Source organism: Nicotiana tabacum, chromosome 11 (assembly GCF_000715075.1).
Source record: "Nicotiana tabacum cultivar K326 chromosome 11, ASM71507v2, whole genome shotgun sequence".
Taxonomy (NCBI): domain Eukaryota; kingdom Viridiplantae; phylum Streptophyta; class Magnoliopsida; order Solanales; family Solanaceae; genus Nicotiana; species Nicotiana tabacum.
In genome coordinates, this window is record NC_134090.1 from 84,897,297 (window position 1) to 84,905,633 (window position 8,337).

Below are 8,337 nucleotides of genomic sequence, written 5' to 3' on the forward strand. Positions count from 1 at the left end.
TTTTGAGTTTATAAAGGATCATGTTGGCCTATTAGGCCTATATGTCATGTGTATATGATGATGTAATAAGAAAGATACGTTACGTTGGTACTCGACTGAGTAAGGTACCGCGTGCCCGTCATGGCCCATCGGTTTGGGTCGTAATAAAAGTGGTATTAGAGCAATTCTGTCCTAGGGAGTCTACAAGCCATGTCTAGTAGAGTCTTGTTTATGGGTGTGTCATGCACCACACTTATAAGCAGGAGGCTACACGGAATTTAGGACTATCAGTCTTTCTTCTTACTCTAGATCGTGTGGTAGAGCTCAGTTGTAAGAACTCAAATTCCTAAACTCTGTCTTATTCGTAATACAATGATGCCTACATCCAGAAAGATGGTTGGTAAGGGATATAGCTGTGGAAGAGTTGAGTGAGAGGAACTCAATCTTTGCATCATGCTTACGATTAATAAATATGAGGTATTCAGCAGATCATGTATATACTAAGACGTGTAAGCCTCTTGATAAGGAACCTTAATGCAAGGATATCTATCCACCCCTATGGTGAAAGGCAAAGAGAGATTCAGAAAATAGATACAAGTTTCAACAAGTAAAAGAAGCAAGATGAAGAAGGGTACGAGGCGCACAGTTAATGAAGAATTATCAATATTTACAATTCAGGCAGAGGAATATAAGCCATTTGATTTACCTTCAACAATAATAGAGGTATGTACAAGTGGCCACAGTAATCTAAGTTATACCATATGCAAACTAACAAAAGTAGTATAAAAAAGGACGGATATCAGGATCCGGCTGGGATTAGAGTAACCCAAATATTGGATGGATTGTTAGTGATTAGCGGACATTTTCAAACGATATTACAAATGAGGTAATAATTCTCCTTGTGAGACACCCGGATGGTGCACTCTAAAATAGTACATCTGGATATGAGTTCTACAAACATAGGAATTGGAAGCCTAGAATGTATAATTACCTTAGTATGGCTCCCGTCCCTAGTAGGGAGAGAATGTTAGGCAACCCGAAGAGCCCGTGGATGGAGCAAGGGGAGATAAAAAACGAAAGAATGTCTTGTTGAAGTTTTCGAAATAAAGTGATTGACATAAATATTAGCAAGAATACGAAGAGAATTAATGGAGCATTATGGGTAAGACGTGATACATGGATGACAATGGCAGATTGAAAAAATGACAGTATTGCAGAGTCTATAATCAAGTGAAGGAAAATACGAGAGATGACAGGCCTTGAGAAAACAAAAGAGTATAGGGAATGAACTCATATCCTTATTTCAAAAAAATAATAAGCTCGTGATTCCAATACAACTACCAGAAGGAAAATTTAGACACCAGAGTAATAGAACCACAATGGATTGGTGAATAAGATAAACTAAACATGAATTAGGGACTGCGTAATTGATAATGGTTGACGTCATGAGAATTTCATATTGCGTTCCTGCAATAATAGAATGAACAACAGAAGAATATTCATGAGAAATTCAGAGAATGGTCATTCAGGAAGATGCTTCCCTAAAGCAAGCGATGCAAGCAAAGTTAAGCTTAAAGGGCTATATGTGCCAATTATACTAAGTGTCACCCTCGCGAGTAAGGAATTTTTTTATCCTTGGTACAGAAGGATTACCGCAAGGTGGGTAAGAGTCATCGATGATGTGAAAAGGTGCCAAACAAATAAAACATCTATACATAGATCATTGTAAAGGGGGAAATATCAAGTGATGTGGCATTAAGTCAGAATTAAGTAGTTCTAGTGACTATGGAATGGTAAAGGAAGAATGCGATAAAAATGAAAAAGGAATGAGATTACACTTATCCAAATCCTACAGATATGCTACAGTTCTAGAACATTATGCCACCATGACATCAAAAAAGCGACGTAAGGGTTCCTGCCCGGGATGTAATGGGTAAATAAGGAGCCAGTGCGAGAGGTAAGTTAAGACAAAGGAAATAACCCAAGAATGATTTCGCAGAATACTAATATGAGAATGGGCCAACGAGTAGTTAGCAGTTGATTCAGGAAGAGCCTAGCTATGGCTAGACAAGAGGATACAGGCAAATCAACAGATCTAAACATAGGGAACCACAACATGGGGAATTCAGCCTTGCAGTCGTGACATCATGACCTTGAGAAATATTCAAATAGGAGTTGGAGTAGTTAAAGGTATAGTATGAGTATTACAGAAACAAAAGAGAGTTCCACTGGGAAGACAGTCAAAATATAAGTTTAGAAGTAATCCTACAAACACTAGGGCATGGAGGTAAGTAACTACGGATAATTATAGGTGAGGAAGGACATCCAAAATTCCATCGAGTATGCGATATAATAAGCTCGCAGCCTTACAAAAGTCAGAGGATCCTCCCTAAGTACTACAATGAAAGACTAGCTGAGGAAACAAGGAAGAAGGCTTCAACCTAAGCATAGTAACTAGGAGAAGAAATGGTCATGTAAAAATAGTCTCACTACAACATTATATGCACTCCATAAGAAAGTGGCACCTACTATGGCTAATGAACGGGAAGTAAAATCAAAGGTAATACTTGAGATCATATGAGTTACACGAAAATTCCGGCATACATGGAAACTAAGATAAGCTAGGTAGGCATGAAACAAGCAACAGAACGACCAGAAGAAGTAACATCTTACATTTAAAGAAAGCCAAGAAGGAACAAGAGGGATTATTCGATCAATGATCCAGAGTTAGTCACGTTATGAACACACATAAGACTTCGGAATATTATCCATGCAGCATATATGTTGACAATCATACTGACGTAGAAGACTCCGATATAAGTTAAAAGAAAGAATTGAGTCCAGGTCATATACAAAGGATTGAGTTCTCAGAAGATTATATCATGAATATTCTCTAATGCACATGAAAAACTAAGATAATTACCAATACCATGAGCCGCAGATTGGGAGATAACTTAAGCCTACATAAAAGTTGGTCAAAAGGAAGAGGAAACTAAAGAGTTACTTCAACCAAGTAAATTAGGAGTCTGACTATTGGCCCTAGATAATTATAGAAATCGTGATTGAGAACATTGTAGAATCATCCTTAATATCAGAGACACAAGAGAGATAATACAATAAAACCACCATATTCCATAACGGCTCTACGGTAGAGCCAATTAGAAGAGTACCAGTATGGAGCTACCACCAGATTGTGTATGCACTAGAGATACAAGTAATATAAGAGAGTTTCAAGTTGTGGGTGTGAATTATACCTATGTGGAAGGGAGGTCATGAAAGAGATAGAAGATATGATGTGAGACTTTAGATAAGTAAGGTAAAGGTAAACAATGTATGAGATACTCAAAGGCAGAAGATCATGAATAGTCCATACATTGGATAAAAGGCTAGAAGCACGGGGATTCAGTATCTAGGAATAATAGCGGCATCGTCAGTAGCATATCTTCCAGCCTATGGTCTAGGTATCAAAAAGCCTGACTAAGAGAGTAAAGAAGAGTTAGAGACGATATGATGTCTTGCTTGATGCTCCAAATGACATAAGAAAGTCTATGATGCAAACAAGTTGAAAGGTTGCAAGTAATATAAATAGATATGTATAGGTCGCAAGCTATTGTATGGTGAAGCGACAAGGTTTTACAAGACATGAGTAAGGATAAGAATGGGCGAGTGATAAAGTAACGAAAAAGAATAAGTCCTCAGAATTAAGCCCATAAAAACAAGAAGAACAGATGATTTCTCTAAGTTATACAAAGCTCACTATAGCCTGAATAAACTCAAAGGAGTCTAAGACTAATAGCATTTAGAAGAGATGGAATGATGTCCTGGTAATAGAATGAGGGTGTAATTGTGATAGATCAAGGATGACATTTGGGCGTTCGATTGAGTAATGATCTGATGAAGAAAAGAAAAGGATCTCATGAATTGGACAGGATTAAAATACCCACGTAAGGTAAATCACATTGGGATGCTGTGAGATACGCTTATGAAAGCACGGTATCGCCCCCGGTGGATCAGTCTAATCATTTCAGATGTTCCCCGAGGAAACATGGACCCTAGCGATAGTGTTACATAAAAGGTTATGTTATTAGGAATAGTTTGTAGATCAATATTGAGGTGAATCAATAATGGATGGATAAAAGTTATAAAGTATGAGATGAGATTAGGCCATCATTCTTAAGATGAATAGCAATGTGGAAGTATTAAAGGACATAGATTTATACATATTGGATAAGCAATGAAAGTAACATGGAATTTGGTAGCAAACCTCAGTAACAAGAAATAGAGGTAAGAGTTATGGTATAATATGACCTACTTAGATGCAGTAAAGTCATACGGATGGATAACCGGGTCTATGAAATAAGATATAGCAATTCGATAAAATATCGGGTGAAGAACTTCAGTAATAGCTAAAAATCGGAGAAAAAATGAAAGAAGAGATGCATAAGCGCACTTACAAGGTCAGAGTCGTACAGGTTGCATGATAGAAGGTAGCAACAGTTACAAGACTGGAAGGATTCCGACCACAATTCATGGCGTGGGAAAGAGGCCTAAAGGGGGGAATGCCCTGGCCTTTGGATTTATTCACAAAACAACTGCCTAAATGGCAAGGAGAGTATTAAGGTATTCACAAGAGCTATAAGTTATGGAAATTATAAGAGCATCAGTCAAACATTCGAGGACAAATGTTCCAAAGGAGGGAATGATGTAATGGCCCACAATATTGCGTTGATATTACGTCCCGCAGTATTAAATTACGACGATGTTGCATCCTGTAGTATTGTATGTTAATTTGTCGTAAGATAATTGATATCAGTCCAAGGAAAAGATTATTTGGAGATTATAAGGATTATGCTATTTCAAAGAAGTAATGAGTAAATTTGTGAAGGTGAGAGGGGAAGCAAGTCAAAGAAAATGAATTTTTGTCCAAGTTTGGCATGTTGGGATAAAACACGGGCCTAGCGTTGTAAGCACGTGATTTTTGCCCTATATGAGAATCACTCCCAAAAAATTCAAATAAAATGATTTTCCTTAGTGTGCAATTTTGTGAGATTTTATGATATTTTTGGATAATTGTTTGTATTTGTCTGTGTTTGTTTATTTGTTAGATTAATAAAAAATATACAAAAATATGTCGCATTTTGAATGTAGGATTTAATTCTACAATTGTTAGTAATTAAATTAGTTTTACAAAAATTAAAAATTACAAAAATAGGCATCTTTTGCATCTTTAGCATTTAATGTCCAAATGAACAATTTTATGCTTAATTATTACTTAATTGTGCGTTAATTGTTATTGGGAGTTAATTTGCGCTTTTATAACTTAATTTAGTTCTTAATAATAATTTAAGTATTTTTATAATTTAGTTTTAGAAAATAAAAGAAGAAAAAAGAACAAAAATACAAAGAAAAATCGGATTGGGCCACTTCTTCAAATTTCAACCTCAGGCCCAAATAATTGCCCAATCTTCCCCACGACCCGGTCCACTTCAAACCGGGTCGACCCGGTCCGCCCCATTAACCCAATACCCAACCCCCTTCTTCATTTTTTGTCCAAACACAAAAAAACAAAACAAAAAGAAGAAAACAAAAACCCTAACACTAACTCACCCGCCCCCATCCCCTCTCTTCTTCTTCACTTCTCCTCCAAAGCTCCAAGCACACAACCATGGCTGCCCTTACCTTATTCTTCGTCTACTCAGAACAACCAACATCACCACCATCCACGTCAACCTCCCCGTCTGTTTCGCCGCTGCTTCGCTGGAAAACCCTCGGCCAAAATGGAAGGAAAACCCATCGCCATGGATGCCATGTTTTGTGTGTTGCTACTGCTTCATCTTCTTCAGCCTGCTCCAGCAGTGTCACTGCTGCTGCTCCGTCGTCTCTGAGCTTTGCCATCGTCATCCATGGCGGCACTACCTTCCTGCCATTGACGCTGCTTCAAGCTCGAGCTCTCTGCTTGCTGCGTCGACCACCTTCCTCCTCCTCGACGAACAGCTGCTCTTCGTCCAGTTCGAACCAAACAGACCCATCATGCTACTGCTGTCATTGCCCTCGTCGACCACTCGTTTCCATGGCCAAACGACCTCCGTTACTGCTTCGTTTTCTTTGAGCTTGGGCATCACCATGGCCAAGCCGTCTCTGAGCTGCTGCCTCACCTTCATCTTCTTCGCATACACAACCAGTCATCGTTGCTTCGTCTTCTTCAATCGCACCCCAGCTACTCATGTTCTGCCTTCATCTGCTTCAGTTACTTCTTAAATCATGTTCGTCATCGTTGGTTCGAACTTTGGTCGAGGCTCGTCAAGTTCGTTGTTGGTTTAGTCGTTTGTTCGTCGTTTCGATCCGGTTAGTAGATTTTGAATTTTTATTTTTGTCCGTATTTTGTTTTGATATTTCTCGAATCTAAAATCGGCAAATGTTTGTTTTGTTCATGTCTACCATTTGAATTAATTTTCTAGTTTGTTCATGTGCTTTGTTAAATTAATTTTTCAGATTTCAAATGAAAGATTAATTAGTTGTTTTTCATGTTTGTATTATTGTTTAAATATTTGTTAGTTTGTTAGATTCAAATTGAAATTTAATTAATTATTTCTTCAATTTGTTTCATGTGTTGTTATGTATTTTCCAGAAATTATTAATGTTGTTTGAATCGTTTTAATCCGTCATGTTTGTTGTTTTTAGTTCATGTTCATCTTTGCTTGAAGTTCATGTTTAATCCCAATTTAATGTGAGTTTTATGTTTGTTTTTGATTTGTTGATTTAGTTTGAATCATGTATTTTGTTGTTTGTATTGTTGTATCCTTGCTCATCCATTGATGGTCTAAATTAACCAGGATTGGTTCCCGATATGGTTGATTTATTTCCATTAATTTGGAGTTGTGTTTATCGTGTTTATGTGATTTGTTGTTGAAGATTGTTGAGAAATTGGTCATCTTGGCTATATTTTGGTCAAGTTATGATTAATTGATTGTTTAGAGCTGATGGGTTTAATTTGGTAAATTGCATTGCATTCGGGGGTAGAATGGTAATTGCAATAAGGTCGGAGGGGTAGTTTGGTAATTGAACATTATTTTGATTCTTTATGTTAAGCATGGGGGACAAAATATAATAGGGTGGTTTTTGATATACTTATTTAACATAATGGGGGACAAGACAAAATATAATGGAAGGGAATATTGCATTTGTTTATGTTAAGCATGGGGGACAAATTATAATGGGTTGGGAATGTGGTATTTATTTAATTTAGGCATGGGGGACAAGGTTTAAAATAAAGAAGACATTTAATAGTGGGGACAAAGCATGCCTTGGGGGAATAATTTAGGGTTGGGAATTGAAGACTTGTCTTGCTATATATAGAGTCATTTCTTGACATTAAAAGAGGACTAGACTTGAGAGAAAAAAAACTTAGACTAGAACTTGAAGATTAAGGGGGACTTAGAGATTATTGGGAGAATATTTTTGAAAGTAATACATTCTGGAAAATTCCAAGAGTGTTATAGAGTAAAAGAGAAAGACAACTTGAACTTCTACTTGAATAAATTTTGTTTGTCTTTTCTCGAGTGTTATTGAAAATCAGTAAACTACTGCATCTTGTATCCGTCTCTCTTCTTCTTTGACTACAATTGCACTTTGGTATTGCTGAGTTTTCAATCCGTTGCTGGGTTATTCTACTGGTTCTTACTGGTTTGCGGTGTTGCTGGACCTGTTGTTGCTGTGTTATTATTATTGCTGCTGACTTCTCCTTCTTTTGTTCTTGTACTGCCATTTCCAGGTACACATTTGTATACTCTCGGATTGAAGAGAAATGAAATATTAATCAGGATTTGTTCCTGTTGAATCCCTCCTGTTTAGATTTGTGTTTGAATATAATTTTCCTTTCTTTGTATAAAAATGTAGTTGATTGATTAAATGAGTAATGATGTCGCATATGTATAACTTCTTCATCTAATAATGTTAGTTTGAATTAATCAAAGAATAATTAATCTGTTTTTATATTATGGTGTGTCAATCTCATGTTTTAGTATTATTGAATAATAGAATATAGAATGAAATGCAGTTTTTCTTTGTACAAACTCGGTCGCAATTTTCCATTCGCATTAGCCGTAAACTAATAACCAATAAGTTATGTTTTTAGCATGTAATTAATTAAGAGATTTTCTTTTATTTTAGAGATGAACTTAATAGAAAAATATAGTCACTGTAGGTTTATCCTTTTAAATAAAATTGAGACGAGCCTCGACAAACAAAAATGCACAAGCTGCGGGACCCTCTAAATGTATATATTAAAATACTTAGAATTCGGGACAGGCCGTTTAGCGAATTTTACGGCCTTCCCAAAATAACAATGCGCTAGTTTCT